The sequence below is a fragment of the Simochromis diagramma genome, unplaced genomic scaffold (assembly GCF_900408965.1).
Source record: "Simochromis diagramma unplaced genomic scaffold, fSimDia1.1 OVJJ01000715.1, whole genome shotgun sequence".
NCBI lineage: Eukaryota > Metazoa > Chordata > Actinopteri > Cichliformes > Cichlidae > Simochromis > Simochromis diagramma.
The window spans coordinates 217,414-243,289 of NW_024387128.1; the positions used below are offsets into that span (position 1 = coordinate 217,414).

The 25,876-nt window shown below is 40.0% G+C and overlaps 1 long non-coding RNA gene across 1 annotated transcript; it reads left to right on the top strand.

The window, feature by feature from the left end:
* Nucleotides 1-6,782: 6,782 nt before the first annotated feature.
* Nucleotides 6,783-13,183, top strand: LOC120743484. Its single transcript, XR_005698210.1, has 3 exons — nt 6,783-7,508; nt 7,614-7,618; nt 13,169-13,183. It is a non-coding gene; the product is annotated as an uncharacterized LOC120743484 (long non-coding RNA).
* Nucleotides 13,184-25,876: the final 12,693 nt, after the last annotated feature.

Below are 25,876 nucleotides of genomic sequence, written 5' to 3' on the forward strand. Positions count from 1 at the left end.
GCCAGAGAGCAGCACGGCTCCTCCCGAAAACCCTCAGTGTCTATATGCATTTAAAATTGAGGGTAGGGCACCAGCGCCAGAGGTGGGTTTGAATACACAGAGCATCCTCTGGACGCTGTATAACGTGCACACCCCCCCATGTGGATGTCTAGGTTTCAGAATAAAATTGAGGCACAGGCGGCCAGAAGGGGACAGAGGGGGAGTGCCTCTCCTGCACCCTGGTGAAACACCTGCACCCCTAGCCTTGCATGTGTGGTTGATTGTGGTGGAGCGGGAAGACGGAGGCAGTAAATATTTCTTTCAAAATAAGACACACAACTACAACACGGGAAAAGACCCAGGGAAACCGAGTTAACGATAAAAACCCTGAAAACCATAAATTTCACACCCAAGCCTGAACTCTCGCGGCCTGGCACCAAATGACTCACGGACCGATACCGGTCTGTGGCCCGGGGGTTGGGGACTGCTGTTCTAGATCAGCTGAAGGCCTTTCAGGGAGCTTTTAGTAATAGTCCTGTCTATAATTAATAAATGCATGAACTACCTTTTCCACTCCAAGACAGAATGTTTCCAGTTTTTATGGATACTGTGCAAAGGCAAATAACAAATCATGAAGGGCTCAAACGCTTTTTCACACTACTGCATGTGTTTACTACACGCATTGAAGGTCATCCTGGTCCAAAAGGACTCCATGATTCCTACCAGTGTTACTGTAGTCCAAAGTAATGCCATTCGGAGTAAGTATCTGGTTAGGCACCATACTTCTAAAACTTCTGAGGGTCAGGGTACAATAACATCAGTTTTATTTGAATTTAGAAGCAAGAAATGAGAAATCATCCAGGACTTTATGTCTGTAAGACATTCTTGGTTCTAATTAATTTTAATTTTGGACGAATAAAGCTGGGTATCATCTGCATTGTAATAAAAACTGGTCCCAGCACAGAACCTTGTAAACTCTATGATTCACCTGACGTGTGAAGAGGACTCCCCAGTTACATAAACAAATTTGAATCTGTTGAATAGATATGATTCAAAGCAGTATCAGTGCTGTACCTTTAAAATGGACAACATGACCCATTAGCTGTTTTATAACTAGAGAGAGTATAAGACTGCAGCGCTGCTTCCTGGTCTCAACTCCCGATAGTCACGTTTTGGGGGCTTAATACATTTGGCCAGGTTGTGACAGGAGAACTGCTCCGCCCAAAGTGGGGTGGATGCTGTTTGTCCTTATAATTGCCCAATAGACAGTCAGCTTTCTAGACAGCCAAGTGTTTAAAAATATTATGTGGCTAAACATGTCTCTACTGATTCACCTTGAGAGGAAACCAGCACAAACTCCAACATTGTTTTTGGTAAAGTTGCACAGTGACTCAAAACTGATGTTGGTGACCTCTAATTGACCTAACTGGATCATTACTGCTGATGTGATTTATAATTTTTCACTAGTGTCTCCACTTTCACGTTTCCCTGAGTTGCTTGTAACCAGAGTGTTATTCCTCGGCGGGTTTGTCTCAGAGTAGGAGGGGCTTCAGAAGCTTCAGTGTTTTGAACTGTGTAGAGCATCTTTCCACTAAGTGACAATAAGATGGGAAAAGTTTGAACATGATGCAGACAGCACTGACCGCTGACATGTCAACATACATTTGCCACACACAAGACAAACCTAACATTTCTCATTTTACAACTTCAACAACTGCAGATAAACGTCACACACAAGCTCAAAGTACTTGGAAATGCTGCTTTTAGTTAAATATAAATAGACTTGAAAAATACTTTTGAACATTTTACATTACTGAGAATTGAGCACCTTAATATGGAAAGGCTGTGTACTTTGTAGAACGAATCTTCATGTAATTAATAATAGCCCAAACCCTATAACTCTAAACAAGAATAGCAATATACTTCTTAATGATCAAAACAACTTGACATCTAGCAATAAGATACTAAGGTTGCAAAAAAAAGTTTAAGGTTAGGATGCACGTCTATCATAAAAGCCACCAGTTTTGTACTTCCCACTCTGGCTCCTAAATGTCATGCTACTTTTGCTTTTGCTCATAAGTAACTTCCTGTTATTGTGTTGAGGATTCTCACCTTATACATGAGTGAGTTGGTTATTTTTACCATTGCTGGTGCTATCTTGAAAGTGATGTCTTATCATTTCACCATCTTCAGTGCAAAAGCAGCACGTACTGTATGTGTGAAAACCTTTTCCATTGCATACGGTGACATCACCACTGGTACCTGTATGTTATGTTTTTTTCCCCTGTATTTATTATATATATTGTAACCTAATGTTAATATTCATAAATGCTGAAAAATATCATGTTACAATGGTATCACACACACACACACACACACACACATATATATATATATATATATGTATATATATATATAAAATCTACAAATGGCAACATTGTAGTTTTTTGTAAAAACAAATAATATTAAAATAATTCTGGATTTTGCCACTCTGACTTGTTTATCTGCGTTTTCAGTTGTTATTTTGACTTTAAAAATGAAGGTTTGGATGCTTCAAAGACAACTGTCACAAATTCACAACAAGGCAGGGTGCCCCGTTTCTTAATCCATTTGGGAAATGAAATAAACTCTACTATGTGTTTGTGGTAAACCACAGAATATTATGATAAAATTCATGTGGGTATCATTTTAAATCTTCAAATGTGCTTATCAGTATCGGAAGTGCGCTCTGATTCCTGTAAAGGAAACATTTTGTGCATGATGTAAAAAGCATCTTCTTAGCTACACAAAACAGTTGGCTAGAGCAGAAGACAACAGCTGACAGTTCTAAGACTTATTTATTCACGTGCTGAAATAAAACATAACAATGTGTTTTAAAAAGGTTTAACTGTGCACATGCTGGGTTAAAATCTTTACACAACTAGTATCTTCAGTTGTATATAATATTGCATTATACTGTATTTTCAACCAGAATATATAATTAATAGTTACGACAATATTATTATTTTGGAAATAAAATAATAACAACTATGCATATACTTGTATTTTCATATATCACTTGTTAAACAGACGTGGTTTCCATTACTTGTATCAACAACCAAACATTCATTGAATTAGATGAACTTAACATCTTTGCATTCACCCAACAAAATTATATTGAGTTCTGTTTATGTAAAGAAGTGAGCATTTGTGTTTTCTTGTCTTTTTATAAATGTAGCAGATCTGAGTCTGTGAGTGCACATTATGTGTCTGTTCATCATCAGTACTAGACTGGATTATTAATCATGCACAGTGGAATATGAAATGTCTCCTTTTTGCACCAGAGCTTCACACAACGTTTCCATAGAACCTGAGGACAGAATGAAGTGCAAGTCACCGCTGCCTAAGAAACACTCAAACTGCCTGTGAGGAAACATGTTTCTGTTTAACAGTCACTGACTTTGAGTGGACTGTATTATGAATATCGCTGCTTTTTTTTTTTTTTACCATTTGACTTAAGTTGTTTGTTTTTGGTGTATTTATTTGTTTTGTTTTTTTAAATTGTGAAACTGCTTCTACTGGTGTCTCTACACAGTAAATAAATATATACACTGCTCAAACCCAGAATGCAAGGCCCTAAAAAGGCTCCTCCACCCCTTTTATTCTCACTTTGTTGTTGTAAATTTGTTTGTTCTGTGATTTTCAATAAACTGGATACTACACTATTGACCAGTTATTTACATTTTTTTCATGTATAAATAATTATGAATAATAATAATTCATATGGTGGTTCTGTTGGCTTCATCGGGTGAGGGCCTCCAGCTCGCACTGGAACGGTTCGCAGCCGAGTGTGACGCAGCGGGAATGAGGATCAGCACCTCCAAATCTGAGGCCATGGTTCTCAGCCGGAAAAGGGTGGAGTGCCCACTCCGGGTCGGGGATGAGTTCCTGCCCCAAGTGGAGGAGTTCAAGTATCTCGGGGTCTTGTTCGCAAGTGATGGGAGAAGGGAGCCGGAGATCGACAGACGGATTGGGGCTGCGGCTGCAGTAATGCGGACGCTGCACCGGTCAGTCGTGGTGAAGAGGGAGCTGAGTGTAAAAGCGAAGCTCTCAATTTACCGGTCGATCTACGTCCCTACCCTCACCTATGGCCACGAGCTGTGGGTAGTGACCGAAAGAACGAGATCGCGGATACAAGCGGCGGAAATGAGCTTCCTCCGAAGGGTGGCTGGCCTCTCCCTTAGAGATAGGGTGAGAAGTTCGGCCATCCGGGAGGGGCTCAGAGTAGAGCAGCTGCTGCTCCACATCGAAAGGAGCCAGCTGAGGTGGTTCGGGCATCTGGCAAGGATGCCCCCTGGGCGCCTCCTGGGCGAGGTGTTCCAGGCATGTCCCACCGGGAGGAGGCCCCGGGGCAGACCCAGGACACGCTGGAGAGATTATATCTCTCGGCTGGCCTGGGAACGCCTTGGTATTCCCCCGGACAAGCTGGAGGAGGTGGCTGGGGAGAGGGAGGTCTGGACCTCTTTGCTTAGGCTGCTACCCCCGCGACCCGACCTCGGATAAGCGGATGAAGATGGATGGATGGATGGATGGAATAATTCATATGAACCAGGCTGTTTTTTCATAGTTCACCTGTCCTCCAGGTGCACCAAATGTCCTTTCTCTCTCTTCGCCCTGTCTGTGCAATTGTGGGCATGACTGGATATCAACCAGTCTCTTCCAGCGTGGGTGTGGTCCTTGGACACCAAGCACACCTGTCATCCACCAATCAAGCTCCGTATTTGAACTTCGACTTCACTATTGCTCATGGCCAGATCATTAACCTGCTCTAGCAGGATGGTTGTTCAGGCCTTTAGTTACAGACTGTTTGCTCGAGTTTATTCTGTGTAACACCCACTCACCTTTCATTTCCTCTGTTTAGGAACCTCTCGGGAGAACATCATCTGCCTATCCCACTTTGACTTTGCATGCGGGAAAATGACTTGTCTCATGTAAGCAAATGGTAGGAAGGTATGAGAGAGCTTTGTTCACTGGGGCGTTAACTCACCTTCTCAGGAAACACAGTGAGCCCTTATCGTGACAGTATGTAAACCTTTTCTACCTAAATGCCTTTTGCCTAACCATGCGCTCAAAGTCTCGGTGGTTTAACTATCAGCTTATTCACTTGCTTAGTTTTAACCTGTGAAGAGTTTTGGTTGCTTAACTTCCTGAACAGCATAGCTTGCAAACCCAGCTGTATTTTTTTTATTGACATTAAAATCAACTAAACTTTTCATGGTATTCTGTGATTGATTCCATTTAGGTAACTTGACAGATTTATAATGAAGTGATGCTAATAATCTCATTAACCTACATAATGCTGATCAGTTCTTTATGTCACCCTAGAACTGTGCAGCAACACTGTCAGTGAGGGGAAGTGTTACATTGTTTAATTCAGCAAAAACAAGGTAATTTACACCCTAATAAAATTGTGTTACCCTCATATCTTCACTAAATGTGTAAAAGCTTATTTGTTTATGAAACACATGAGGGTATCGATAATGCTTCAGCTTCATACACTGTGACCTGAACCTTTTAAAAAAGGAATTTCATTATTAGATATTTGGTAAAACACAAATATAAAGTTGTGTATCATCTGCAAAGCAGTGAGATTTGACATAATGACAATAATGTTCCTTCCAAGGTGCGATGTAATGTGAATAGGACGTTAAACACTTCCTTCAGAATGTACAAAACAAATCAAGCCATTTCATATCGATTTATTTAAGCTGCTCACTCGCCTCACATGTAAGTGATGCACTGTTAAAATCAGATGAATGATAGAATTCTAAACTGATGTGAAGTGGGTACAGGAAACTAGTAAAAGCTGGTCTCATGCAAATTAGTTTGTTAGTTTGGGGTTTTCAACAAATTTGTTAAGCTTCATAAAGGAGATGTTTATCACCAGTTGATGTGGGAGGTATTTACTGATTTTCCATGGACCCCCCCACTAACTTTCTAAAGCAGAGAGAGCCTTATCAGACAGCTCTGTTCAAACTTAATTAAAGTATGTTTACGTTTTGTTTATTGTGCATGAGTGCATTTACCTCAGAAGTGCTGGATGCCATTTGTGACATTACCAAGATACGGTTTAACAAGAGAATCGATAATGCACTTAAAGCATCCTGTAAATAAAGAAATCTGTGAAAATATGCAAATAAATAAATGAATAAATGTAATAAAATATAGAAGATAAGCTCAAATAAGGTTGTACTTTTTTATTTTATGGTGATGAGGCTCCTAATATAAGTGTGTCATAGATGAGTGAAAACATCTAACAGCTGATTGTATCAATGTAAAAACATTGCTAGTGTACAGACCACACAATGCATATTGCAGGAGAATGTGCCACAAATGTGTTTGCAGTGTGAGAAATCCGATTTGAAACAAAAAACATTTTCACATTCCTATACGAATGCTCTCACTTAGTGTTGGCACTCTTTGTGGTGCAGTATCACTTCCTGTTTCTGTTACAATACACAGTGGTGTGTTTGTGTAGCTTTTTTGTACAGCCCATTTCATTAAAAGCTTTTAGAAAATGTCTTATTTCATATTGTCATATTGTAATTATATTTACAGTATTCATTCAGCGAGAAAGCGAGATACTTCAACAACTATGGTGTATTGTCTTGCAGAGGTCAATACTGAAGCACTGCTGCAGCTGCTGGCTAAAGACAAGCATAAATTCTGCCAAACAGTAATTCACATCAGCAGTAATGAAACTCGGTTACATGAACCGGAGGTCACTAAAATTAATATTGAATCGACTTTGCCAAAATTCTGTAGTCTTCTCTGGTTCTCTCGCTAATCAGACCAGGAATCACATGATTAGCTGCATATTCTCCTTAAAATGCTGTCGGTCTGAATGGTGTCCAAAAATGGTTTGGGTTTTATAAATAGTGGGAAACTTTCTGGGGCAAAATTGGTCTTGTTAGGCGCGAAGTCATCCCTTGACTTTGTGTAGAACAGCTCTCATTCTAGAAATCTGGCCAAATTTATTAAATCCCCTAAAATCCAGAGCATCCAGAGTTGGGACCAGGAAGCAGAGTTGCAGTCTTGCACACCTCTCTGCAGATTCTCTCCTGTTATACCCCCAAACCGCATCCCCTTAGAGAGTGCATCTGCTTTTAAACCAACACAAAACAAATCAAAAATCAGCAAAATCAACAGAAAACAGTTTAAACATTCAAAATAGAATCACAAAGTAAGAACAACACAATATCCACATCTACAAAAAAGAGTGAAGCAGTGAAAGGTGGATTATTAACCATTAGGTCTCTCTCTTCTAACCCTGTCATGAGTGTCATGAGAGTGAGGTGCGTGAAAGTCACGTGGTCTGTCAATCTCCATAGAGATTGACAGACCACGTAACTTTTGCGCATTGCATGCCGGGAACTCGTGGCAAAACAATCCAAGTACCGCATCAAACGCAAGCATTTGCAGCACCACAAAACGTTCATTCTCCGGTTCCAATACCTTCTTGCTTGTTCTTTGTCCCCCAAAAAAGGAATGTCTGCCCAACTTTCACCACGCTCATATTTATAATTATACGGTTCTTGGAGTGAGTGCATACACTCATGAAGTTTAGTAACTTCAGGTCACTGCAACAAGCCCAGATACAGTTTACCGACGGATGGGTGCAGGACCTTGAAATGCACCGTGTAGAACGAAAGACCATCGTACATATCATAAGTTGACCAGTCTCACAAATCATCATCATAAATACACATTCGTTAACCGTTTATTAATAGGACCTTTGAGCTCAACGGTAATTAATTAGTAGTAGAAATAATTTCTGGTACGCGTTACAGAAATGTAGCAGTGACAATAATACTGTATGCTGTAATCGTACTGGGCAATTAGTGATACAAAACAACTGTTTTATCCTGTGAATAAAAGTATATGTTTTTGTCAGTGTCCCATGGTAATAACAGAAGCGAAACACAATATTGTGTCAGGACAATTTACTATTTATGCACAATAAACAAAGGAGCATAGCGCGACAATTTCTGTTCAGCGCCAGACTTGCTTGTAACCTATATCACCAATTATGTTAAGAAAAATGACGCATTGACTACAACAGCAGACTGACCTTTGTGGGAATGCTTGGAGCATTAACCTGTGAGCTGGAGTGTTCTGGGACGTTATATTTGGTCTTTGAATGGCTGCAATCCAGTCGCCTGTTTGTTACTTCGGAAACATGTGGCTCGAACAATTTCTCTTCAACGACATAATCCGATAACAACCGATCTCTTTACCCGTCGGCTTCCCGTGGCTGTCATGCGACCGGCTATTGCAGTTAATAATACAACAGCTTCTTGCCATTTTTTGTGTTTCTTTTTATCGCTGTGTAACCACGAGTTCCCAGAATCCTTTGCGGTTTTACCCCTGAATGACGTCACATTTTCAATCTCTATTGGATGCTGTTGTTGGGGGTGGGGAGGAGTGAGCAGGGTGAGTAGAGGAGGTGTGAAGTATCTGAGGTGTCAGAGGTGGAACAGCAGCAGTGGGGGTGGGTGATTCTGCAGCAGATGTTGAAGCTGCATCCTGGATGAATCAAATCTGTTGAAGAAACAATTCAGTTCATTTGCCCACCTCACATCCCCCCCAGGCAGAGAGTTCTGATGTTTGTGGCCCGAGATGGTTCTGAGGCCTCTCCAGACTTCACCAATGTTGTTTTGTTAAAGCTGGTTCTCCATCTTCTGCCTGTAGCTGTCCTTCCCTTTCCTTATCAGTCCCCTCAGCTCTCTCTGCACCCTTTTCGCCTCCTTGTCTCTAGATTTGAAGGCCCTCCTCTTCTGCTTGAGGAAAGCTTTCATTTCTGGGGTAATCCAAGGTTTGTTGTTGGAGAAACACCACACAGTCCTGGAGGGTGAGGTGTTATCCACTCAAAAGTTAATATAGTGCATATTGCATGTCACCAGACTGTCGATGTCCTCTCCGTGGTCGTCACAGATCAACTCCCACACAGTAGATTCAAAACAGTCCTTAAGAGCCTCCTCGCTCTCCTCCGACCATCTCTGCACTGTGTGGGTGGCTGGGCTCATACACAGGGACAAGATGCACCAGGTTGTGATCAGATCTGCCCAGGGGAGGGAGAGGTGATGAACTTAATGCTTTTTTTGCATTGCCGTACAGTAAGTCCAGTGTTTTATTGTCTCTGGTGGGGCAGGTCACATACGGGGTGAAGGTGGGCAGTGTGGAGTCCAGTGAGACATGATTAAAGTCTCCTGATATTAGGAGAAGGCCTGTCGGAGATTGCGTTTGCAGTCTGCTGGCCACAGAGGGATTTAGGTGATTTTAAAATTTGATCTTAAAAGTAAATGATCTCAAATGTAATGTCTCTATTAATCAGTGATGTAAAGTAAAAGTACCTAAAGTAAAATTTTATTTGTATAGCACCTTTCTAAATAAAAATCACAAAATGTCTCACAGAAAAGCTAAAAGAAAAAACAAAAATGAACCAAGTTTAATATTTTAAGATGACTTTTAGCTACTTTTTTTAAAGAGGCCACTGAGTCCACAGATCTCAAGCTCAAAGGGAGAGCGTTCCAGAGTCTGGAGGCCACTGTTACAAAAGCTTTGTCACCATTTGTTTTCAACATTTTATGACCAGCAAGCCCCGATTACATGACCTCAAGGACCTGCTGGGGATGTAAAAGATCTCCGATGTATCTTGCTGCCTGTCCATGCAGAGCTCATACAGGCCTTCAAGATAGCAATAGTTAAAGCATGACTTAAAAACCTATCACTTGACCCAGCTTGACCCTATTTCAATCAGGGTTTCTGGGTCGTTGACCCAGTGTTTTCAGTTTGTACTTTGTCACTGTTTATTTTTTATGTGCTTCCTGTTTTATTGTGATAGCCTATGTCAGTTCAGTATGTTCAGTTGTACTTCCCACGTGTCATTAGTTAGATTGAGTTCCGCTGTGTGCTCACCTGTCTCTTATCACCATCAACACCCACTGTATTTAAATCAATATTTATCAAGGTCTTAAATAATCAGGCCTCATCTTATCTTAATGACCTTGTAGTACCATATCACCCTATTAGAGCACTTCGCTCTCGCTCTGCAGGCCTACTTGTTGTTCCTAGAGTATTTAAAAGTAGAATGGGAGGCAGAGCCTTCAGTTTTCAGGCCCCTCTTCTGTGGAACCAGCTTCCAGTTTGGATTCAGGAGACAGACACTATCTCTACTTTTAAGATTAGGCTTAAAACTTTCCTTTTTGCTAAAGCATATAGTTAGGGCTGGACCAGGTGACCCTGAATCCTCCCTTAGTTATGCTGCAATAGACGTAGGCTGCCGGGGATTCCCATGATGCATTGAGTTTTTCCTTTCCAGTCACCTTTCTCACTCACTATGTGTTAATAGACCTCTCTGCACTGAATCATATCTGTTATTAATCTCTGTCTCTCTTCCACAGCATGTCTTTATCCTGTTTTCCTTCTCTCACCCCAACCGGTCGCAGCAGATGGCCCCGCCCCTCCTTGAGCCTGGTTCTGCCGGAGGTTTCTTCCTGTTAAAAGGGTGTCACGGCGGGGTGCGCCGGTGTGTTTTTGAAACAGGACCCAAAAGCAGATGTGGACGAGGTGTTGCAGGTTTAAACAGAAAGCGATCCTTTATTTGGATGATTGCAGGAGTAAACCAGGAAACCAAAGTAAACTGACAAGACACTAAGAAACAAAATACTAAACGGTACTGAGACCAAAACCTAAACTATGACTGTGGTGGAAAACAACAAGCAAAGACCATGACTAATAATACATAACAGACGAAAAACCGTAACTAAGACTGAGGTCAAATAAACAGAACCAGGCTAGAACTAGGGCAGAATAAACAGACGACCCGACAATGGCATGAAGAAAACAAAAGGCTTAAATACAGACATGAGGTGAATCAGGGGAAGTGGAAACATATGGGGAAACAGCTGACAGCCATAAACCTAATGACAGGACCAGGAGAGAAAAGCTAAATACAATTAACAGAGAACACATGACATTGTCAGAATAAAACAGGAAATACTAAAACTAAAACATGACAACACAACTCAACAGACCCAACACGTGATGAATAAATACCAAACCCCAAAACATAGAAAACCCAGGAACAATAACCAATAACTGCCTAAACTAAAGGCAAAATAGGAAATAACACAAAAACTAATAACATATCAAAAAATACAAAGAAAACTCAGAGTGCTGGGTCAGAGACCCAGCCTGTGACAAAGGGAGTTTTTCCTTCCCACTGTCGCCAAAGTGCTTGCTCATAGGGGGTCATATGATTGTGGGGCTTTTCTCTGTACCTATGAAGCGCCTTGAGGCGACTTTTTTTGTGATTTGGTGCTATATAAATAAAATTGAATTGAAATTGAATTGTACTTCTGTATACTGTGACATTTACAGTTGCTTAGTTAATTAAGTGACTTAATTACTCACTTTTATTTACTAATTGAATTACTAAATGAAGCTGGAATTGTGCATTCTGCAGTTTTTAATAGTGTGTTATTAGTTTTTAAAGAAACAATATGCATTTTATACTATATTGTAAAAAGTATAAGGTAAGTTGAATTTAAAATATAATTAATAAAGTGTTGACTTTTTTCATCAATTCTTGTAGATACACAGAGTCGAGACTGAGCCTGATGATCATACTGAATCAGATGACAGCGGCAGGAATCTCCAAGTTCAACTGCAGATTGCAGATGCAATTATATTAATGCAGATTAATATAAACTCTTCAAGGGTCAAAATCTGCACACACATCATTCTGCATAGTGAAGGTCAGACAATTTGTGCATTGATCTTGAGAAGTAAGACTCATTAATTAATAGTAATATAATTAGACAAATGTTGAAACTTTATATTTCGATACATTTTGTCAACAACAAAAAAAACCCCAAGCTGTGCAGGCACTGATAACTGAATCTAAAGACCTTCATTTTTGTCAAGATTTGCCTGATTTAACTGTTGTTACCCTTGTTTAGAGCTCACCTTAATATGTATAAAAATGTGAAAAGTTTTTGATGTGTGTTAGAATGATTGTTTAATTGGCAAGGTTTGAACGAACAATTTTCAGAAGCCTCAAAATTCATCTGTTACTATTCCACGAATGTTTGAAATAAATTTCACCTCCATTTCAACATTTAATACGACTGTGGACATAAGAACTAAAAGGTGCTGTCCACGCATGTGTCCGCTAAGCCCCAGAAGGGTATAACCTGGGTCAAATGTGTTATTGTGTCTGACAAACCTACAATATGAGGACTCGCAGAGTGACGTCACTGAAAGTGTGTTTAAAGTGTGTTAAGTTCCAAAACTGGCCAGTAGGCGGCGAAACTGAAAGTGAGCAAAAACGCTAAACACACTTAAACACACTTTTTCATAAAATTGTGATGTTTCAGGACTTCTGAGATTTTTGGTTTGGGAGCATGTTGGGAGCCTCTAGAACACTTTAGAAGGCTCAGAAAAATGAGGACCTCAAAAATGTCCTCATTTTTCTGAGCGTCCTCATTTTGTGAGTGTGTTATCATAAAATTGTCCTAAGATGTCACGAAAACAAGTAACACACACACACACACACACCTGCACATTGGAGATTCTGCAGTCGAAGTAGTACCCAGCTACAAGTACCTGGGTATGTACCTGGATAGCAACCTCGCCTGGAAAAGCACTTCCAGCCTGATCAGGAGGGCTCACCAGAGGCTCTACTTCTTGAGGCGGATGTGTGGGACTTGAGAGCTTAGTCCTCATCTCCTTTTACAGATGTGTGGTGGAGAGTGTTCTGTGCTCTGGCATCAATGTGTGTCACAGAAACTGCACTGTGGCAGAGAGGAAAGCTCTACAGAGGGTGGTGAAGGCTGCACAGAGAGTGGTCGGAGGCAGCCTCCCAACCGTCACAGACATATACACCTCCAGATGCAGGCAGAGGGCCACCTGTATCATGAAGGACCCCACTCACCCAGCACACACACTGGCTGTATCCCAATTCAGGGTCTGCAGCCTTAAAGTACGCAGCCTCAACGGTCCTCAAGGGCCACGTACTCAAAGACCACTAAGGCCGGAAGTGCGAGGCTTGTGAAATGGGACGGTCTAGCCTCCGTCGCGCTGCCCAGGTTGCCTAGCAACCATGATACTAACCACTGGAAACGTGTCATACAGCTTTGTTTGACAGAAATGAAGGAGAAAATCTTTTGTTCATTTGTTTGTTTGTTTCTACATGAGCTTTGATCATTCTCTGTAAGATTAAGGTCAGCTATTGAACGGCGTATATTTTAAAGTAAAGGCTTTAAAACCAAGTTAGTACAAACGTCACTAATGTCCAGTGTTGGGTAAGTTACTTTAAATTAGTAACTTAGTTACATTACTAGTTACTTCTATCAAAAGTAACTCAGTTACTCCAAGTTACTCGTTACTTTCAGAGTAACTAGTTACTAGGGAAAGTAACTTTGGTTTTACTCAGAATTCTCTTGTTAATGTGTTGCTTCCGTAACTGGATACCCAGCAAGATTGCCAGTCTTCTAGCTTGCTTACTTGCCACAAGTGCACTGTGCCACTTACCAATAGAAAGGAAAAAATAATGTGCACATTTCCATGAGAGAAATCCCACACCTGATTCTATCTTAGCCTGCTTTTCACATCCAACACAAAAACTGCAGTCGTGGTACTTTCGATTGTACTCAGAACTGGGAAATTCTGCCTTCTGAATAGGAAGATGTAGGTAACACCAGACTGCAGATGAGCTGCATACAGGGCTGGACTGGGACAAAAAAATCCTCCCGGGCATTTTGACTAGAGACCGGCCCACCATTATAGGAAAAATCATAAAGCCTTTGAATGAAAATAAACACTGTTGTGACAGTGATGTACACTGTTCTGATGGTATATATGTATCAATCTATCAATTGTTTGTTGTAAGACTCAGATAATTATTTTTTTAAAAGTGAGACATTTTAAATGAGAATAAGAAAGTATTTCCTTGTGCCCCCCTTTCCCTTTTAATTCCCTACATGGACTCCTGGCAACACTTTGCTAGACCCGCCCCTGCACAGTTACCAGCTGTCAGCTACTTAGAAAAGGATCCTGATGTTATTTGTCTCCCAGAAACAGTTCATAACTTCCCTTCAACTCATTCATGTTAACTAAAAGGTAAACCTGTTTCTCCATCACAGCTCTGATGATTCAGTAAGGACATCTCCTGGTTTCATCTTCATGTTTCCCTCTCACCACATAGTCAAACCGACATCATGACCTGCAGGTTTACAGCTGTGGCTCCAGCAAACATCAGCTGATACTAGAAATTAATATTAAATAAATTCTAACAACAGCTGATCAAGCTTAAAAGTGCTGCTGTTGTTTAGCGCGACATCCGCTGGTTTCCTCTTTCTGGTGCAAAGTGGGCGATAAACCAACAAGAGAGAAAAGCCGATCAGCTGATCATTGATCAGTTTCATGATTGAAGTAGAAACAGGAGAGGGCAGGGGGAGAGAATGAGAGGAGAAGAGGCAGCTGTGCAGCGTAAACACAGAATAAATCCAGCTTTGTGTCTTTTTCATTGTAGCTGAAGTCCGGGACAAAATGTTCCTTTTCACCTCAATACGAAACGCGTAATATTTTCTCTGAATACGGGACGATTCCGTTTTTTACGGGATGGTTGGCAACTCTAATAATTAACCTTATGAACAAAATAAAGTTCAACATCAGTAACATAGCACCCACCCAGCTGTATAGAAACTCCGTCATGCTAGCTAGCACGCAGTACGAAAAAGTCAGCACAGCTAAAATAAACTCCACCTAAACTTGGTTCATATCTGACCCAGATGGACTGCAGGTTATAACTTCTTACCTGAAGTTCAGTTCACCTGACACTCTCGGCCCGGCGGCCGCTTCGGGTCTCTCCTCTTGCCTCCCTTTTCCTTCATCCACCTACTGGCCTCCACCACTTGCTAATGTTATTGAATCTGTGGAAGCTCCGCGATAGCCACCACACGAAGTAACGAATAACGAGCCTATCTAAATCCCAGTAACGAGTAACGCATTCCCGGTTTTGGCATAATAACTAGTTACCGTGCTCGTTACCACAATAATAACGTAGTTACTGTAACGCGTTACTTAATAACACGTTAGTCCCAACACTGCTAATGTCACATAACTTTGCCGACATGTGGCCAACAGTAATGTTTTAATGTTCTTCGTTAGTAAACATTTGCACATAAATAAGTGACATAATATTCAGTACTTACTTAAAGTTTACTCTTCGGGCGCCCCTCATCCGCCGTTTTTTTTTGGCAAAATTAGCCACACCGCCAAGTCTACACCGCCACGTCCTTAAAATTCAGGGAAATGAAGGACGCATTTGAGGGCCGCATTTCAAGCAGCCTTTGAATTGGGACAGCCTTCGTCGCCTCACTGTGACGTAATCGGCCTTAAAATGCGGCCTTTAAGGCTGCAGACCCTGAATTGGGATACAGCCACTCTTTGTCCCGCTCCCCTCAGGCAGGAGGCTGAGGAGCATTAAATGCAAACCCAGCAGACTGAGAAACAGCTTCACTCCAGATGCTGTGAGACTTCTCAGTGCATAATGGACAAGAACTGCTTCTATAGCACCTTAATCACTACTGACACTTACTGACACCGTCACTTTATCAATGCTGGTCATCATGCCCTTTGCTGCTAAAGTACTTATACCTACATTTCTATATCCATACTCCATACTGGTACTCAGGTTGTTGCACTCTATTTATTTGTATTAATTTATTACTTGTTATTCTGTTTTGTTTTTTCATAAAATATTTATGTATTTACTTTTTAAAATTCTGTTTCTTCCTTATTCTGTTTCTTTTCACTCCGGGACCGTGTGTATATAATTTCCTTCCACCTCATGTAAACGTGATGCAAATGACAATAAAGCTCCTTGAATCCTTGAATCAAATTTAAAATCCTTCCACATCTGATCTTGAAGTCCTTACAGTACTATATCACCCCAATTTTTCATGATTCTGTTGTCATTTGTGACTCTAAAAATATTTTGCCAATCTTGGAAACAATTGTGAATCTTTTTGCATATTTGAGTTCAACTGAAAATTAAAGGTCAATGTCAAAGGTCAGTTAAAGATCACTTCAGGCTTTGAATGCTTATAGTGCTCTTGGGCCTCATGATTTGTGTCCAATAGAGCTTTTCAATAAAAATTACTTTTGTATGAGATACACCAATAAAAACTGATCTCAGGTCATGTAATTTCTGCAGTCACTATGAGTAAAGCACAATCGTGTACTATTCATCCCATTATGTGGAGGTTTTATCTAAGTAAGAGTAGTGACATGGAGAAAGGCTGCTGGTTCCAGTCCCCTGAATTTCTTTCGCCCCCATTTAAGACTGTTCATGTACTTTTGTAGTGACATTTAATGCCACTACAAATTCCTTCAAATTGCCCCAAATTAATTCCCCCAATAGTTCACCTCAAACTGAAAAGAATCATTTTAATCTTCTTAATCTTGTTGCATCTAACATGATTGTGCTCTGTGAGGACAAAGAATCATCATGTGACTGGTCACGACAAACATTAAGAACTTATAGATTCTCTCGACACAACTTATAAACATTCAATTTGGGATGGCTGTAGCTCAGGCGGTAGAGCAGGTCATCTACTGATCGGAAGGTTGGTGGTTCGATTCCTGGCTTCCCCTAGTCTGCATGCAAAATATCCTTGGGCAAGATGCTAACCCCAAATTGCTCTCCGATGCATCCATCGGAGTGTGAATGTGTGTGAATGTTACTTAGAACGCACCTAGAAAAATGTGCTTGTGTGAATGCACATGTTGTGTAAAGCGCTTTGAGTGCTCAGAAGAGTAGAAAAGCACAATATAAGAACCAGTCCATTTACCATTCAATTCAGCAGTTATCAACCATTATTTTGAACCTCCATTTTCAAACTACATTAATATGAAGTCCAGCTGAAGCTAAAGATGTACTAATTGTGTCAGCGACACTAACCATTTCCCTGTTGCAGCTGGTTATCTGTATCATTCAAAGCCAATGTTGTGTCGTGAGATAAGGTACAAGGCTGGGGAAACTTTCTGTCAAACTTCATCACCATTTCCTCAGAGGAAACTGCTGTCTAAACCCCCTTGCGTGCGCTGTGCAGCAACAGGAAACAGAACATTTTTGTGAACTCTATTTATAGGATTCATGTGATCGCGTGTATTAACTGTCATTAGACATACTTTATTCTGTGTTTTTTGTCTTGTGACAACACCAAGTCGCTAGAGCATACCACCCAAAGATGCAAATACATGCAACGATGTCAGGGTGTGAATGCACAGCTGACGGGTGAAACTGAAACATTCACACCTGGATGCCGTATATAAAAATAATGAATGGTCAGACCTCAAAAATAAAATCAGTAGCATCAGTGTTACAGAAACACTATAGCATCCTTAGCAACTGGAACTATTTATTTTGGTGTATCAAGGCCCAAAGAAATTGTTGTGTCCTGTTGTTTGTTTCAGATCCTTTAAAATGACTGAAGAAGGGCCTGAATGAGTTGGTGTGCACATCAATGGAAGATTACATTTAATCATAAAGAATGTACTTCTGTGTGGAAGTGGTGGTGGGTGGGGATTTCACCGCTCTGCATAAAATTTTCTGGGCAAATAATTCAACAGCACTGTGAAATTGGAAGTAAATGTGTAGTAAAGTAATATTGTTGAAAAGTTAATAGAGTCGAGACAAATGTTCTAATCTAGGCAATAATTCCAAATAATAACAATTATCCTGGAAAACAAATGTTCTGTAACCATAAAAAGATGTTTGTTTTTAAATAAGTGAAACATTTATTATAAAATTGTTCGTAGCAAAGCAGTGAGAATTAAAATGAAGGAAAGATTTATTGTGAACACTTCCTTAAGGAACATCATATTCAGCATGTGCAAACTATACAAGTCATTTCTCAAATCTATTGATTAAGCTGTCATGCTCTCTTGTGTTACATGTAGGTTTCAAGTCCAATGGAAGAAGTGCTACGCTGGTTAAATCAGCTGTCAGCCATTGTTACTTTTGGGGCTTGTGAGAGAATTTGTTGTGTCGTAATGGCCTTGCAATGTTCATCACCAGTTTAACAAAAAAACACCCAAAAAACCCAAACTCCAAAAACACCTGAGGTGGGAGGCACTCACTGGTTTTCCATGGAATCACCCACTAACTCTCTAAAGCAGAAAGAGCCTTACCACACTGCACTGCTCACACTTAATCATAGTTTGCTCTAGTGTTGTTAGTTGTGGATTTACCGTAAGTGATGCCTAGAGTAATAGTGTTTCATATATTGAAAGTCAGACTGACACTCAACCTTCATTCAAACCTTAATGAATAAGTGGTTTAAAAAAATCCCCACTTGCCCTGCAGGTGGCCTTTTTCCTGCAAGCTTGAGTTATATATCTGTGTCTGTGTGTTTTATTAATACGGTGAAAAATGATACTAAGTTCAAGCAGCACGCACACTGGCTGTCTAGACATTCTGCACAGGATGCAAAACTGCTTTTCACCACAAAAAGCTGTTGGTGCGGTACTCTCTCTTATTATCAAACATTTTCAAAAGCTAGAAATGTTATTTTCACCCCTGAATTTTCTTTGTGTTAAACTAACATTACACACATTGGTCAGCACTACAGGACACCAAGCTCCAACATTTTCGAAACTTATTGGAAAAAGTGGAAAAACATAGATTCATGTGTTCCTGTGGACTATAAATACGAATAACGTGCTTTTTAAAAGAATGACAATGTTCTCATGCCAAAGAAACCCTCGAATGTCGGTCAGCTCCACAGAACTTTTTCAAAAAATGACCCCCTCCCTAACACACACATACACACACACACACACACACACACACACACACACACACACACACACAAAAAAAAAATCTCCTATTGATTTCCTCTTTTTTCTCTGATATTTGGTGTCAGTGTATGTACTTTGGCTGTAAATCCACAACGAACTACTACTTCTGCTTTACAATGTCATTTCTTATGCAGTTAGTGTGGGAAGTTCTCGTTTATATTCCATCCCAGCCTGCCACCGCTCTCACCACCAAAGAATTGGGTATGTAAGTGAAAGGTATCTTTTCTGTATGTGTCACAAGTTGCAAAAATAGTAGAAAAATCGTCATACGTCGTCAAGACTAATTTCTTTTTCCCTTTTCGCACAAAGTCATAGCTTTCATGAATATAAGTGGGGCCTAACATTTACTTCATGTACCCATATCTAGAATTTGATTGAGCATAATGACTTTTGTACAAATGTAACAATGTTCAGCGAATATACTGTTGCTAAAGTACCAACTATGCTACGGGAAATGTCAGCAAGGGGTGTCAGCAAGTGAGTGCTGTAATTTGCCAACAATTTGCCAACAAGCTGTTAGATAGACAAGAGGTTGTAATATCATGAAGATATTCTACAGCAGTGAATTTTATTATTAGAAGTATTAAAACCGCTATTGCATACACTTAAGATTAAGTTGGGGGCGCAGCAGTGTGACAAGTCTGTTTCTACTTTGTAAACTTATTCCTAACATTTCTCATTCAGTGAGTGGTTAGTAAGGCTGCATGGCATATGTATTTCCTTACAGTATATTGATTTCATGCTCAACATGAGGAGCTGTACTGGGACGCTGGGTGTGCAACTCAGGCTAGCAAGCTAGTAAATAGAACATCACACCCCACGTCACAAACTGAGCTGTTTCAGTGATTCTGTTTCAATGAGTCAATGATTCTGAGTATTTTCACACTGTCCCTAAGAATCAAAAGTCTTGTTTCTATGTTTGGAACACTCAGTGACAGACTGCAATAAAGCTGAATGAAAAACAGGCTGTACTTCGGTACAGTCCATCCCGAGTTCCATTTTATATTTTAAGGTGAAAACTCTGCAATACTAGACAGAAGCAGAATGTTAGGATGATGCCCTGCAGCACGACCAGACTCAGGGAGGAGCAGTCATCTGCTGTGACCATTTGGTGAGTTAAGGGAAAGAGGCAGAATACGGGAGGGTTTCCCATAATAAGAACATGAAGATACTATACATGAGCATTGTTTTTATTATTATATCTAGGTTTTTTTTTTAATTATTTTTTTAAAAAGATGATTGAGGTCTGAGCCTGAGCCAATCCAGGTGTATTTTATTCAATCAGGCTAAAAAAATGAAGCAGATCTGGTGCTGTAGTCAGTTATGACTATGATGATGTTCTGTCTAAGAATTTCACTTAGTAGAGACACAGTCCTGCTACAGATAAGAGGGCTTGTTCAAGAAAAGAAGAAATGATGCAAAACTAAAGAAAAACATTATTGTGCAAAAATCTTGAGCCTCCATTATTTCAAGAAAATGTGAAATAGGTGCAGTGATTTAAACATTTGTGGAAATACTGTATGTAAGGAAAAAGTTTGTTAATAAAATTTATTTATAAAGAAAGCATCTGAGAGAAGCTAAGATTTCTCTGAAGATGAGGAGGGGTTCACTTACCTGCAAAAAAAGTGCATCAACAAACTGTAGAACAATTTGAGAAAAATCATCCACAATATAAAATTTTGACGACTGTGAATATCTCACCGATTTCAGCATATAATATCACCTGGGTTCTGCACCAATTGTCTGCAGACATCTCTGTGCGCCAGGCCAGAAATCAGAGTTAGATGCTTTTGTTCTTCGGGCTCTCGGCGCAAATGGAATTATAAAAAGGTTTTTAAAAGGTGTGATTATGTCATGGAAATTACTGTGAAGTCTCAAGAACATCTCCACAAACCACTGTCTGCAAAGACTGCTCACTGTGCTGTCCACAAATGATGAAGAAGAAACCCTATGTGAACATGATCCATGATCATTCTGTTTAGAAAACATGGAACACGGATGAATGTATTTTATTTTATCATATTTTTGACTAAATACTAAAAAACCACGGTGTGTGAAATATGTGGGTGGCAGGGATGGGGAATTTAGTCTGAGCAGTAAACAAAACTGACAAAGTTTATAATCAACCACAACCTGTCACACGTGGCTTCATGCAGACAAGTGGGCGTGAAATAATATTGCAGTATCCACAGTGTTGGGGGAGTAACAGAATACATGTACCGCCGTTACGTATTTGAAATAAAATATACGAGTGACTGTATTCTGTTACCGTTGCCTTTTAAAATCCAGAATACAGTTACATAGTTGAAATAATGGGATTACACGGCGGCCTTTTCCTGTTTCATATGTTCGGCTATGCCCTCTCTCTCTCTATTTCCACCTGCGTGGAAACAAAACCCACACACAGAGGCTCTAATGCCTGCGTCTCAATCTCGCGGCCCATGTCACCTCCACTTACGGCCGCATAATGGCGTGAAGAAATATTTTAAAAAATTATTCAAATAATTACTTAATATGAAGGCAACAGGCAGAGTGTTACAGGCATCGCCCTAAAGAATGTAGCCTGATGGGCAGTGTAGTCCGTGCTGCAGGGAGAATGGACTGTCACACCCGTGATGTGTCTGTGAGCGAGGAGGGAGAGAAAAGTATGAGCTGTCACCGAGCAGAAACGGGAGCTGGAAGCATGTAATGTCCACCTACTGTTACTCATTTTATATTAAGATTTAAACATCTAGTTGGTACTGGTATGGAGAGTAACCTTCAGTGATAGTAATAAATCACACAGCAACAGGACATTCATGTAGTTGTAAACAGCATGATAATATATTAAATAATCCAAAGTATTCAGAATATGTTACTCTCATTGTGTAATGTAATGAAATACATTACAAAATATATTCCGGGGCATGTAATCTGTAATCTGTAGTGGAATACATTTTAAAAGTAACCTTCCCAATACTGAGTATCCACCATGGGTGTATGCTCCATGTTGCTTTCACACTGAGTCTAAGCAGCTGTCCAGTATGTGTGCATGCCATAGGCATTCAAATAAATAGTGTGTAATGGTGTGAATGCCGTCACACTATTGAGTTCCTGTTTCTCTTTAATATTTGTTCTTCTACCTTATTACTCTAGTTGTTCCGTTTCTTTGCTGTTTAACTACTCTCACAGTTTTTATGAGACTTTAACCATTCAAAGTCTGCTCTTTCTGCTAATGCCAGTTATATCTTTGGTGCTCGTAACTTTTATACTTTTTGAAATCCACGTGTGATTGCCGGTTTAGCTCGCCAGGGTGAGCTGTGTTTTAGCTCACTAAGATGAGCAGGCGTCCTTAGAGTGGATGGCCCAGGTCCGAATCTTCCTCATGGCAACATTTTTTTTTCAGCAGACAGTTCTGCTTCTTCAGCAGGTTTTGGAAATCAGTTTCTGCTACACGGCATTCACACTGAATTTTCGCAGGAAATCCAACTTTTTCTGGTTCATATTATTATTATTCTAGATGCTCCATTCCTTGGCCTTTAACTACTCCCATAGTTTTTGTGCTATTTTCACCATTCAAATGTTAAAATACTCTGCCATTTCTGCTCTTGCAACCTTTATCTTTCGGTGTTCATTACTTTTATACATTTTAAAATATAAAGCTTTTTTTTCCCATATTTTTGTCCCATTGAAATGAATTGGACCACACTACAAGTGTGGCCGCCAGTTTAGCTCACCGCGGTGAGTTGTATTTTAGCTCACTGATATGAGCAAGCGTTCTGAGAGCGGGAGGCGTGAGTTCGAATTTTACCCATAGCAAAAAGTCAGCAGACAAGTTCAGCTTGCTGGTTTAGCTCACGCAGGATGAGCAGGTGCTCTAATAGCGGGCGGCGTGGGATCCCACCTGTGACCCTTCAGGTTTTGTCTCTTTTTAGCAGATAGTTCTGCTTCTTCAGCTGTTTTCGGAAGACAATTTCCATTACACGGCATTCACCCTGCATTTTCAGAAGAAACACAACTTTTTCTAGTTTGCTTCTATTGTTGAATGAATATTCTGGTGACATTCATTCTGGTGTGCAATTTTGGGAAGCATGGTCACATGGTGGTTAGCACTGTTGCTTCACAGCAAGAAGGTATTGGATCCTCTGGGATCTTTCTGTGTGGAGTTTACGCTGCTCCTGTTTGCATAGGTTCTCTTTGGGAACTCCAGCTTCCTCCCACATTCTAAAGTCATGCACTTAGTAGGGGTAGGTAAACTGGTGAGTCTACGTTACCTGTAGGTGTGAATGTTAGTGTGAATAGTTGTTTGTTTCTTGCCCTACAAACACTGGCAACCTTTCTAGGGTATACTCTGCCTTTCGCCCTGTGGTAGCTCAGATAGGCTCCAGCACCCCTGTAACCCTGAATTGGATAAGCAGAAGAGAATGAATCGATGGACACTGTGCAGTTTGTCTTCACCTACAAGTCTACAACCTCAGCCACAGGTGGTAGACAGAATATTTACTTTTTAAAATGAAGGATTTTTCAATTTTGTACCAACTATATTTTATTGGGTCGGTTTGGGATGAAATTAAATTAATCAAAATTCTACGGCAAAGCTTTTTTTTTTCTAAGAATTTACTCCTACAGTAAAGATTAGATCCTTTTAAATATCAAATTTAATCATAAATATCTGAAACTTGAAGAGAGCTTAAATGAAAAACTAAGGGAGCATAGAGTATAAGGTGCTTATGCTTGAACAGGTTTTCATAAATTAAATTATTCCTTGTCTTAACAAAGCACAAATTTACTGTGTGTGTTTGAATCGGTCTGACAGGATGTGCCATAATAAAAAAATAAGCTCAGTTTCCTCCATGCTCAGGGCAAGTGGCAACTTGCAGTGTTGTAAAATGAAGCCAGTGCACAAATAAAAAAAGGTCATTTCCTTTATTGGTCACTTGGTCACAACTGTGGCCAATAATGAGGTGAGTTAATCTCTTAGACCTACATGTTTAAAAAGCTTCCAGGACTTAGTAACTTAGTAATCCAGGCATGTTTATGGAAAGCTGCCACCTTTATGAGAACTGTAGACTGGAGTTAGGGGCATACATACTTTGATTAACAGGTGTCAATATGGGCTTAACTCCCCTAATTAGTGCTGATCTCTCCAACTGTTTGTGATATTTTAATAAAAAATAATAATATGTCCTACTGTGTGGTACAAATTGGTTGGGTGATCTCTAAGAGCACTTAGAGATCACTTCTTATCCAATATGTTGGATAAATAATATGTTAGCGTGATTACAGGTCTCTGTGCAGCTGCAACAGGAAATGATGTTAGAATGATTGGGGTACAAACGAGGGGCCGCAGTGTCACGAAACACAATCATTTTATAGACTTATTTAAATGTGTTTTGCGTTTTGTTGTACGTCTTTTTTGTGAATATTACTTCCACAGATCTATCACAGCTCATTTAAATATACTTTATATATGCTCATAATTCATGTGCTATTTTGACAGCTTACTCTAAATACATGTGACACATGACAGCTGCAGTCTAAAGCCTTTCAGTCATTTTAAAATTACACACAGTGCTGCCCACTAAAAGTCAAAGCTGCAAAGTGTTAGTCAAAGATTTTCAGTTCAACAGAGATACTTGGAGTAAAACACTGTCTTCTTCTCCTCCATAGGACATGCAACGCACTTGTGGTTAACGGGTGATTGAAAAAAACAAACAAAAACCAAATTGAACTCTGACGTAGATGAAGCCGTACATGAGTTTCCGTACATGAGGGCAATTAGATGCTTTGAAATCCTGGAAAAAACTATTGTAGACATTTGAGACTTTCTAAGAATTTCACAGTAACAGTAAAAACTTGGTCCTGGTAAAGAAAAAAGTTAGTCACAAAGACCCGGAGATTTTAGGTGAAATGATACTACCAGCTCAGCATTTCCCGTGGTTGTTGTTCTGTGGTTGTTGTGGGAAGTTTGCGACAAAAGTGTGAAAAGCACCTGCAGACACACACTGCATACCAACAGCTACGCGAATACACACACCTATTATGTATACTAATATATATGTAGATAGATAGATAGATCTATATCTATGTATATATTTCCACCCAAACCATCTCTGTGCTAATTTATAGCTGGTTTATTGAAGTAAAGCACAGATGGGACAAATTTTGGTGCAGACGAAACCTGGCTGAAGAGAAAATGCAGAAGAGGCTATAATGAGATTGAGTGCAATTAGCAGACAGTAGAATATGAAAAAGAATGTGTAAAACACTCCTTATCACTGAATGAACACGTGATTTTCATGTTTCAGGTCTGTTATTAGCTGTACACTGAATGTCCCTTCACAGTCTGTTTCCATTTTGTCACGTTGTTCTTCCGCAGCGCAAACCTTTGCAAGACTTTGAAGTATTTCTAAAATTATAATGTTTCCATTTCATGCAAAATGAAAATGTGGTGGATAAAAATAAACCACAAACCACTTCAGGAAAATAAGCACAAAAGAAAACAGGTGGGGGTGGGTTGATAGGGGTTACTCAGCTGCACCTGACTTCACATACCCTGACATCACGGTTTATTGAAACCTCTTAAAAAGGTGAAAGATGACATTTTTATTTTGCTCACTTTTCACTTACTGTTTGATCAGCACAGAAAATTACTTGGTTAAGTTTAAGTTTGGTTTGATTGAACATATACGTCTACAAGGATCCACACGTCACGAGTTGGGAAACAGACCAGTGAAGCTTGGGTTGGAGTTCACTCCAGAAAACATCATCATCCACGAGAGAGTGACACCTCTCTGGGGCGGGACAAGTGGTAGACGTTTGCGTGATTGAGGTCGACTACCTGTGGTCCTGATCTTATATATTTGTGATCTGCAAGAGGTAAAGGACAGTGTGTGCTTTGACATTACGTTTATTTGTTTTTCTTTTCCCAAATACATGCTTATAGGGGAGCAATTTGTGTAAGATACAGCTGTGGTGGCCTTTATTTATAGAAGGGATTGGTATTCAT